The sequence below is a fragment of the Mercurialis annua genome, linkage group LG7 (genome assembly GCF_937616625.2).
Source record: "Mercurialis annua linkage group LG7, ddMerAnnu1.2, whole genome shotgun sequence".
Lineage (NCBI taxonomy): Eukaryota > Viridiplantae > Streptophyta > Magnoliopsida > Malpighiales > Euphorbiaceae > Mercurialis > Mercurialis annua.
Window position 1 is genome coordinate 4,044,911 of NC_065576.1, and position 12,620 is coordinate 4,057,530.

The following is a 12,620-nucleotide window of genomic DNA, read 5'->3' on the forward strand; positions in this document are numbered from 1 at the left end:
GAAAATTTTTATATTATAATTGTAAATGGGTGGTCTATAAAAAAAGTTTTTATACACTATTGTATTGTTGTATCATCATTTCTTTTCAAATAATTTACTCGTTATTATTGAAAAACTGTGTTTATTGTACCGTAACAAAAAGATTTTTTTGACAAACAAACTACATACTGATACTATATGATAAGTACTATATATTATTTAGGCCTAATTATTTAAAAAAACCCCACCTTAAAACAATTTTTCGTTTATACCCTGACCTAAAAAAAAATTCATTTGTACCCTTTTTTGATTTTTCTATATCATAAAGTTTTAGTATTTAGTAAAAGCGAAAGAAACTCATCTTGAAGACTTAAAATGTAATAACATAATTTCTTTTGGGCCCTCCCTCACATGGTATGTCATTGGAAAACTTCTCTTTTCAACTTTTTAGCCATTTTGGACTTTCTTCACTTTTAGAATCTCAGTTTCTTGATTATTTGTATAATGGACGGGATAATTTACACTATCTCCGATCTTTAATCTTTTTATGAACCGTCTCTAAACTTTACATATATCCTGCACAAAAATCTTGAAAAAGGTATATTTTTCTGTTCCGAAAACGTTTCCATTTTTAAAACTTTAAGAACTCTTTGAAAATATTTTGGAGTCGTTTCCACAAATAATAAAAGTTAATTAGAAACTCGTCTTTTAATAAAAAAAATGTTTCCTAGTACTTTTTTTAATGAATTGTCCATAGATATATATTTACCAATATACTTTATTATTCACTATAGTTATAATAAACAAATAAATTTCTTCTTTTTAAACACAAAAAAATATAATTATACTTTTATTTAAATGACTTATTTTATATAATGTAATAGTATTTTTTTTATAAAAAAATATAATTAGACTTTTAATTAAATGACCTTTATTTTTATTAATTTCATGTTTGACCCACGTTTCTGCTTTTTGTATTAAAAAAACATTTTCCGGTGTCCGTTTTCGTTTTCTTTGCATCATATTTTAATTTATTTTTAATGCTCCAACATGATAATGGCAATTTTGTGTGAATGTTTAAAGGTTTAATTTGACCATACGGTACCATGTAAATTTTTTAGGTATTTGTATAAAATTTCAATTGGCATGTGCGACATTATGTAAATTGATAAAAATGAAATATAAATAATAAAAAAAATAATTAATTAGCGGCGGTGCAAAGGAGATGATAGTCTAAAAGTAGTTGGTATAAATTATCCTAGATAGACAACAATCAATTAAATTTTGTGGTGATTTAAAATGGCTTAATTTCTTAAAAAAAAACCACCTTGTATTTTTTTTCGTTTATACTCTGACCTTTTAAAAACACCATTTGTACCCAATTTTGAGTTTTTATGTTTCATCTCTACCCAAAAGCATTAAATTGTACTCTTTTCATTTGAAAAAAAGTTTAAAACAATCCTTCATTTTTAACTTATATACTAATTAGATATTAATATTATTAATAATACAAAAATACCATCTTTTTTAAAAAATTAAAAAATAATAATAATTTTTTTTTAAGTTTTTTAAAAAATATTTAGAAATTTTTTTTTAATTTTTTTAAAAATATTTCCGACTAAATATTAAAAATAATAATAATTTTTTTTAAATTTTTTATTATTTTATCAAATTAAAAAAAATTAATTATTTGGATGTGTTTGATTATTTTTTAAGTTTAAGGATTTATTTGTATATTTTAAAATAGAAAAAAGTATGTTTTAAACTCTTTTCCAAATGAAAAAAGTACAATTTAATGCTTTTGGGTAGAGATGAAACATAAAAACCCAAAATTGGGTACAAATGGTGTTTTTACAAGGTCAGGGTATAAACGAAGAAAAAGTGTAAGGTGGGGTTTTTTTAAGGAATTAAGCCATTTAAAATTATACTTCCATGTTGTTAAACCGTTTTTGTAGGTTCTTTCTAGTTTTTTTTTGCCGGAAAGAAGAATTCTTCATTGATAAAACCACTATTACAGTCTCGAGTTCTTTCTAGTTCACTAAAGTTAACTATAACTTTCAGCACTTGGTCGGTGAGTGATTCCTTTCTTCTTGATTGTGCCATCCCTTCTATCATCCATGGCCAAGATTTGTGAAGCAATTGATATATTTAAGGTATAATTTTCTATTTTACCTCTCATTAATCTTCAATTAATACTGTAATTTTATAATAACATCTACAAATATAAACTAAATATAATCCTTTTAAACTTAATCATTTTTTAAAGGCTTAATTCCTTAAAAAACCCTCACCTTGCACTTTTTTTTCGCTTATACCTTGACCTTGTAAAAACACCATTTGTACCCAATTTTGAGTTTTTATGTTTCATCCCTAACCAAAAGCATTAAATTGTACTCTTTTCATTTGGAAAAGAGTTTAAAACATACTTTTTTTTCTATTTTAAAATATACAAATAAATCCTTAAACTTAAAAAATAATCAAATACATCCAAATAATTAATTAATTTTTTTAATTTCATAAAATAATAAAAAAATTATTATTATTTTAAATCTTTTTATCGGAAATATTTTTAAAAAAAATTAAAAAAAATTTAAAAAAAGTAAAAAAAATCGGAAATATTTTTTTTTAAAAAAAAATATTATTATTTTTAATTTTTTTGAAGAAGATGGTATTTTTGTACTATTAATAACATTAATATCCAATTAGTGTATAAGTTAAAAATGAAGGATTGTTTTAAACTCTTTTTCAAATGAAAAAAGTACAATTTAATGCTTTTGGGTAGAGATGAAACATAAAAACTCAAAATTGGGTACAAATGGTGTTTTTATAAGGTCAGGGTATAAACGAAAATAAAATGCAAGGTGGGAGTTTTTTAAGGAATTAAACCTTTTTTAAATCTAAATCTTTACATTTTCTTCAATTATGATCAAATTTTGTAATTTTTATAATTATGACCAATTTAAAAAAAAAAATCTTGCAATTATTTCCAAAACTTTATGTTTTATTTTTAAAAGTCTAAATTTTTCAGTTTTTATCAATTACGACCAAAATTTTATATTGATTCTTTCTAGAAATTAAACAATTTTTTATTCTCTAAAAAAAACAATTTTAAAAAATTGGCTGTAATTGATAGAAAATGTAAATGTTTGGATTTTAAAAAATAAAACTCAAAATTTTAGTTAAAATTGCAAAAATAAAACTTTCAAATTGAACACAATTATAAAAATTAAAAACCTTGTCATAATTGATATAAAGTTTAAAAATTTATATTTAAAAAATGATTAGGCCATTTTTTCTGTAATAATTAGAACATCTTCAATGAACTCTTTAAAATTGACAAACTCTTTAATTCAAAGAGTCTGTTAATAACTTAGAATTCTTATGGTAATCCTGATGGTAGGTTACGAGATAGTTCAACCAAGTCAACCAATACCATCTGGTACAGTCCCAGGATAGTTCAACCAAGCTGACTCGTACCATCACTGAAATCCAACAATCGATATGAGTCCCAGGATAGTTCGTCCAAGGTGATTCGTTAGATACAGGTCGCGGGATAGTTCCACCGAGTTGGTCCTTGTATCTCACACAAAGAAGTTAGTCTAATTCTATTTGCTAATACTTACCCGACAATGGTGATCACACAGCCTATTGACACCCAATAGGTAGCTTGTTCTCTCGGATCGCACACCAGATTCTTATACTTAAAAACAATCAATCAACGATACATTATACAATCAAATCATATAATATCCGATGTAAGAGATAATACTATTTATAATATATCAAATAGCTTTTACGAACAATGCATGAAAGTAAAATGTAACTCACATGGACCGTTATCCAACTTACTAGGCTATCGATACGATAATCAACTTGTATTAATCCAATTTCGTCGACCTTGTAGCTTGTCGATATGTCTGATACAAAGTCAATTAAAATACACGCTTAATAAGTTAACGTGAACTTAATATCAGAAACCCTAAGTTATAAACTTAGATTAAAATAATTTTATTCCATATTCGACTTCTTAATTCCAATAAACTCTTCATTGAATTCTTATTCAATCGATATATTTATATCGATTTCAACTCGCCATATGAATGTCCATTTCATTATGTTTTACTAACATTATAATCATTTTAGTCATTTTCAATCACGTTTCGAATGCCCGATCAATCTAGTTTAAACCTCGTAAATGCTGCATTAGAGTAGGGTGTTTCGAGCCCTACGTGCATGGGAAGGGCTGGCCTTGCCCCTTCCTCATGTTGTGCCCTCCCCTAGCTGAATAGGGGAGGGTCGCGAGCTACCGTGGCACGTCGCGCTAGGGCTGGTTACAGCCCCTCGCGTCGCGCTGGGACTCAGTGTGATGCGACATGCCTGATTTGGGCTTGTCTCGTGCCGATGCCCAGCACGTCGCGAGGCAGCCTGCTGGACTCGTTTCCAGCAGGTGCGACAATCTTCTCGACCCCAATAACTCTTCGGGTTCATTTTGACATGCTAACCAACGATAATCACACATAACTCAACTCAAAAACCATCGAAAGCGACAATAACAACGTGATTCTGACGTGTTCGATTCGACCGCAACGTAACAATATCAAAACAACCATATAACTATCAAAATTCTCAACCAAAACGTCAAGCTTACCTTGATACGAAGCTTGGCAGTGATAGAGATCGAATTTCTGAAGAGAACGGAACAAAAATCACGCGATCCGGACGTCGAACGGCCAAACCCTAAGCTTCGCAAGTTTTTTCTTTCTTTTCCTTAACTAATGTTATTTCCTTTGTTCTTAAATTCATACTCATATGAATTTGTATATATATTATTGTAAAGATGCTCCTTTGATTCTTCAATTTTTTAATTCAAACAGTTTCTCTTTTAATATTTCTTTTAAACAAACGGTCAATTACTCGCATTAACTCAAATACGTACGTATTATTTATACCCAAATAAATTATATTAATCCATAATGAGTGAATGATCAAAAAAACCCCTGAACTTGGCACTAAATATCAAATAAGCCCAACCTCGCAAAAGTAGATCAAATTACCCCGGAACTATGCAAAAACGTATCAAATACCCCCTTCCCCACTCTCACCTTAGAGAGTGAAAACACTCTCCGATTTTAAGTGGTTTTAGATGGTTAAAAGTATAAAACATCCCTTAATATTAATTTTATTCACAAAAATTATATTTAATTATTTTTAAAAATATATTATTTTTTTATAATTTCAAAAGTTTAAAAACCTTATTAATTTCTAAATAAAAAAATAAGAACTATTTTTAACTTTAACCACTTTAATTATTAAAAGTTGCCAAATTTCGTTTCCTCCATCTAATCTTCTTCTCCTTCAACAACAGCCTCCATCAATTTCATCCTTCTCCGTTTGCAGGGACCGCCGCCGTAAGAACCGCCGTCCGCCGCTCTTCAGGGCAAATCCAGAACAGACCCGCATGGGTCTCTTCTTCGTTTGTGAAGAACAGACCCACATATGGGTCTCTTCTTCGTTTGTGAAGAACAGACCCACATATGGGTCTGTTCTTCAAACAATTGAAGAACAGACCCATATGTGGTCTGTTCTTCATTTGTTTGAAGAACATACCCATATGTGGGTATGTTTTTCAAACAAATGAAGAACAGACCCACATGTGGTCTGTTCTTCATTTATTTGAAGAACAGACCCATAGGGTATGTTCTTCTTCATGAAGAACTGACCCTACGGGTCTGTTCTTCAAACAAACGAAGAACAGACCCATGGGTCTGTTCTTCAAGGTGGTCAGGCGGCCGGGTTTTTCTTCCGGTGATGGTTAGTTGGCGGATGTGGTGGGTGATTAGAATTAGGGTGTTAATTTTTTAGGGTTTAATTAGATTTAATTTTGGTTAATTATGATTGATTAGAAGTGTAATTAGATAATTAGGAAAAAAGATAAAAAAAATCCCCAATTTTATATTAATTTGATGTTAAACTAAATAGAATTAATTAGTATTTTAATTAGAGTTAATTAGGGTTAATTAGGATTAATTTTTACAATTTAATTATTTCACTCTCTTTTTTGGTTAAAAGGGTGAAACCGATCCGGTTTTGCATAGTTGTGGGGTGATTTGATCCGGTTTTGCGAGGTTGGGCTTATTTGATACTTTGTGCCAAGTTCAGGGGGTAAATTGAACCTTCACTCAATCCATAATTATTATTTTTCATCAATAATCTTTTATTCGCAATTTCCGAGAATTAATTTATTATTTACCAATTTGGGACCTAAACTTTATTTAATAACTTCTCTCACCGTTTCTTTTAATCTCAATTTCATTCTTTAATTTAATTTATAATACCAAACTTTCCGTATTAGAATTCTAAAAATCGACCTACTTGGGTCTTGTCTTAATATATAACTTCAATAATCTTTAGTGGAATGGTTCCAGTGGCTAAAAGAGACAATTTGCCCACTTAGGCAACGTCAAACGTACGGGGTATTACAGTGGGTTGCCCCGCCCACAACAGTTCCAACTTAGAATACTCATTTCGGTAGGTGGATCTGGTTCACAGGGCCCACCACAGTCAAGTTTTTTGATCCATTCATAATAGGAATAGCTCCCAAAATTTTGGAATTATGAACATATTCCCCTTGACTGGGAATATCTCCAACGATGCGTTGCCTTTTATGGTCTAAGATCATACCCCTTTTCTTATCGCAACCTTCCATAACCTCCATCTCTCCTTTCATGGAGATACTATTTCCATAACCTGCCTTGTGAGTATTACCTTTAATCACGGGCTTGAGCCAAGCAGAATCTTGATTGATTGGAAGGTTTTGATTCCCCTAATTGTCAACTTCCATAATTGTGTCATCTCCTCCGCGCTCTTCTGGCAGTAGGTCCACCAACCATGGGTTGCCAACGGTGATATTCCGTTGTCCAGGAATAGCCCTAATAAGATTATCATAGTTTTTTTTCCTTCAGTTGCAAGATTGTCGTAAAGCGCTTCGCAGAACTTTTCAGAATGACTTATTATGCCACAATGGAAACAGAACGAAGGCGATTGTCGCACCTGCTGGACTCGTTTCCAGCAGGTGCGACAATCTTCTCGACCCCAAAAACTCTTCGGGTTCATTTCGACATGCTAACCAACGATAATCACACATAACTCGACTCAAAAACCATCGAAAGCGACAATAACAACGTGATTTTGACGTGTTCGATTCGACCACAACGTAACAATATCAAAACAACCATATAACTATCAAAATCCTCAACCAAAACGTCAAGCTTACCTTGATATGAAGCTTGGCAGTGATAGAGATCGAATTTCTGAAGAGAACGGAACAAAAATCACGCGATCCGGACGTCGAACGACCGAACCCTAAGCTTCGCAAGTTTTTTCTTTCTTTTCCTTAACTAATGTTATTTCCTTTGTTCTTAAATTCATACTCATATGAATTTGTATATATATTATGGTAAAGATGCTCCTTTGATTCTTCAATTTTTTAATTCAAACAGTTTCTCTTTTTTTTTTAAACAAACGGTCAATTACTCGCATTAACTCAAATACGTACGTATTATTTATACCCAAATAAATTATATTAATCCATAATTATTATTTTTCATCAATAATCTTTTATTTGCAATTTCCGAGAATTAATTTATTATTTACCAATTTGGGACCTAAACTTTATTTAATAACTTCTCTCGCCGTTTCTTTTAATCTCAATTTCATTCTTTAATTTAATTTATAATACCAAACTTTTCGTATTAGAATTCTAAAAATCGACCTACTTGGGTCTTGTCTTAATATATAACTTCAATAATCTTTAGTGGAATGGTTCCAGTGGCTAAAAGAGACAATTTGCCCACTTAGGCAACGTCAAACATACGGGGTATTACAGTGGGTTGCCCCGCTCACAACAGTTCCAACTTAGAATACTCATTTCGGTAGGTGGATCTGGTTCACAGGGCCCACCACAGTCAAGTTTTTTGATCCATTCATAATAGGAATAGCTCCCAAAATTTTGGAATTATGAACATATTCCCCTTGACTGGGAATATCTCCAACGATGCGTTGCCTTTTGTGGTCTAAGATCATACCCCTTTTCTTATCGCAACCTTCCATAACCTCCATCTCTCCTTTCATGGAGATACTATTTCCATAACCTGCCTTGTGAGTATTACCTTTAATCACGGGCTTGAGCCAAGCAGAATCTTGATTGATTGGAAGGTTTTGATTCCCCTAATTGTCAACTTCCATAATTGTGTCATCTCCTCCGCGCTCTTCTGGCAGTAGGTCCACCAACCATGGGTTGCCAACGGTGATATTCCGTTGTCCAGGAATAGCCCTAATAAGATTATCATAGTTTTTTTTCCTTCAGTTGCAAGATTGTCGTAAAGCGCTTCGCAGAACTTTTCAGAATGACTTATTATGCCACAATGGAAACAGAACGAAGGCGATTGTCGCACCTGCTGGACTCGTTTCCAGCAGGTGCGACAATCTTCTCGACCCCAAAAACTCTTCGGGTTCATTTCGACATGCTAACCAACGATAATCACACATAACTCGACTCAAAAACCATCGAAAGCGACAATAACAACGTGATTTTGACGTGTTCGATTCGACCACAACGTAACAATATCAAAACAACCATATAACTATCAAAATCCTCAACCAAAACGTCAAGCTTACCTTGATATGAAGCTTGGCAGTGATAGAGATCGAATTTCTGAAGAGAACGGAACAAAAATCACGCGATCCGGACGTCGAACGACCGAACCCTAAGCTTCGCAAGTTTTTTCTTTCTTTTCCTTAACTAATGTTATTTCCTTTGTTCTTAAATTCATACTCATATGAATTTGTATATATATTATGGTAAAGATGCTCCTTTGATTCTTCAATTTTTTAATTCAAACAGTTTCTCTTTTTTTTTAAACAAACGGTCAATTACTCGCATTAACTCAAATACGTACGTATTATTTATACCCAAATAAATTATATTAATCCATAATTATTATTTTTCATCAATAATCTTTTATTTGCAATTTCCGAGAATTAATTTATTATTTACCAATTTGGGACCTAAACTTTATTTAATAACTTCTCTCGCCGTTTCTTTTAATCTCAATTTCATTCTTTAATTTAATTTATAATACCAAACTTTCCGTATTAGAATTCTAAAAATCGACCTACTTGGGTCTTGTCTTAATATATAACTTCAATAATCTTTAGTGGAATGGTTCCAGTGGCTAAAAGAGACAATTTGCCCACTTAGACAACGTCAAACGTACGGGGTATTACAGTGGGTTGCCCCGCCCACAACAGTTCCAACTTAGAATACTCATTTCGGTAGGTGGATCTGGTTCACAGGGCCCACCACAGTCAAGTTTTTTGATCCATTCATAATAGGAATAGCTCCCAAAATTTTGGAATTATGAACATATTCCCCTTGACTGGGAATATCTCCAACGATGCGTTGCCTTTTATGGTCTAAGATCATACCCCTTTTCTTATCGCAACCTTCCATAACCTCCATCTCTCCTTTCATGGAGATACTATTTCCATAACCTGCCTTGTGAGTATTACCTTTAATCACGGGCTTGAGCCAAGCAGAATCTTGATTGATTGGAAGGTTTTGATTCCCCTAATTGTCAACTTCCATAATTGTGTCATCTCCTCCGCGCTCTTCTGGCAGTAGGTCCACCAACCATGGGTTGCCAACGGTGATATTCCGTTGTCCAGGAATAGCCCTAATAAGATTATCATAGTTTTTTTTCCTTCAGTTGCAAGATTGTCGTAAAGCGCTTCGCAGAACTTTTCAGAATGACTTATTATGCCACAATGGAAACAGAACGAAGGCGATTGTCGCACCTGCTGGACTCGTTTCCAGCAGGTGCGACAATCTTCTCGACCCCAAAAACTCTTCGGGTTCATTTCGACATGCTAACCAACGATAATCACACATAACTCGACTCAAAAACCATCGAAAGCGACAATAACAACGTGATTTTGACGTGTTCGATTCGACCACAACGTAACAATATCAAAACAACCATATAACTATCAAAATCCTCAACCAAAACGTCAAGCTTACCTTGATATGAAGCTTGGCAGTGATAGAGATCGAATTTCTGAAGAGAACGGAACAAAAATCACGCGATCCGGACGTCGAACGACCGAACCCTAAGCTTCGCAAGTTTTTTCTTTCTTTTCCTTAACTAATGTTATTTCCTTTGTTCTTAAATTCATACTCATATGAATTTGTATATATATTATGGTAAAGATGCTCCTTTGATTCTTCAATTTTTTAATTCAAACAGTTTCTCTTTTTTTTTTAAACAAACGGTCAATTACTCGCATTAACTCAAATACGTACGTATTATTTATACCCAAATAAATTATATTAATCCATAATTATTATTTTTCATCAATAATCTTTTATTTGCAATTTCCGAGAATTAATTTATTATTTACCAATTTGGGACCTAAACTTTATTTAATAACTTCTCTCGCCGTTTCTTTTAATCTCAATTTCATTCTTTAATTTAATTTATAATACCAAACTTTTCGTATTAGAATTCTAAAAATCGACCTACTTGGGTCTTGTCTTAATATATAACTTCAATAATCTTTAGTGGAATGGTTCCAGTGGCTAAAAGAGACAATTTGCCCACTTAGGCAACGTCAAACATACGGGGTATTACAGTGGGTTGCCCCGCTCACAACAGTTCCAACTTAGAATACTCATTTCGGTAGGTGGATCTGGTTCACAGGGCCCACCACAGTCAAGTTTTTTGATCCATTCATAATAGGAATAGCTCCCAAAATTTTGGAATTATGAACATATTCCCCTTGACTGGGAATATCTCCAACGATGCGTTGCCTTTTGTGGTCTAAGATCATACCCCTTTTCTTATCGCAACCTTCCATAACCTCCATCTCTCCTTTCATGGAGATACTATTTCCATAACCTGCCTTGTGAGTATTACCTTTAATCACGGGCTTGAGCCAAGCAGAATCTTGATTGATTGGAAGGTTTTGATTCCCCTAATTGTCAACTTCCATAATTGTGTCATCTCCTCCGCGCTCTTCTGGCAGTAGGTCCACCAACCATGGGTTGCCAACGGTGATATTCCGTTGTCCAGGAATAGCCCTAATAAGATTATCATAGTTTTTTTTCCTTCAGTTGCAAGATTGTCGTAAAGCGCTTCGCAGAACTTTTCAGAATGACTTATTATGCCACAATGGAAACAGAACGAAGGCGATCGTTCGTACTTGGAGATTGACAACAACCACTCCCCTCCCCTCCACTTCGCTTCATATGCATCCCTTTCTCAAGAGGCAAATTAACGTTCATGGCAACTCTGATATGCATAACACTCCTGCCACCATGGTCAAAGTTGTTTGGGTCTGTTTCGACATGTAACCCTAAATAATTCCCGATAGCTTTACAGGTAGCCTCTGTTCTAAAAGCCATTGGGAGATAAAAACTTGCACCCACATCTTAATCTTATCAAGATCAGTAGACGAAAGTTGTTCAAATTCTCCTATCAGCTTCATCAATAAGACATTTTGATTAAAAGTCCATGGCCCGTCATTCATAACTCTAAGAATATCCCTCTCGTGAAAAAAACTCGAAAGAATATTGCCCCACCGTCTCCAACTGTCTCACTCTAACCCCTTTAACAGGATGTCATAACATAGACTAAGTGTTGCGCATAGAATCAAAATGGACTGGCTTTCTCTTCTAAAATCAACCCACAACCATGTACTGGTTTCTGCCAGCACCCGTGCTAATATGTTCAGCATCATCAAGAATCAGACCTTCTATTTGGTTATCATTCAAAAACAACTTGGAGCACATTTCTGTCACTTCCTTTCCTCTAACCGAAGTAGACATAATTTGAGAGAAGAGAGACTGAGCGGACAACATCAAAACACTCCAAAAGGAGAGATAAAAAAAAGTGACTTTTTAAAGAAGAAAAATACATATAATTTCAGATAAGTTGTTAATATATAATTACAACATTAAAACTATTCATGCTCATATTCATATACAATATAGAGGAAATGTAACAAATATTATGTAGTTCAAATTCAATGACGGACACATATTTTTTTTTTTCAAGGGGTCCAAATTTAAAAATAAATAAATATAAATGACTCTTTTAAATAAAAAAATATAAATTAATTACATTTTATTATATAAACTAAAATAGATAAATCAATCATATTCTCTTTCACTGTTTAATATTGTGAAATCGCTACATAGTAGCATTATTGTTAACTTTTACAAACATATATATTTTTTCGATATAATTAATCATTAACATATTTAATTGTTTATTTCCGTCGGATTCCGCAATATTTTTTGAATGAATTTCATTCCTGGAAAAGATTATTTAACTATTATATCAACTTATAACATTAATGAATACTTAATTTATAAATAAAAAATAAATAAATAATGCAATCGTAGTTACCATTTTATGGTCTTCAATTCCTTTTAATTCAGAGAAAATCGTTATATTTGATCATAGTTCTAGATTGTTGGATAAATTTTCTATATCAACTTCAATATTGGCATTTTCACATAAAATTTGAACAAGTTAAACTAATGATATAGAAATGGTTCTAACTTTTGTTATTAAACAAAC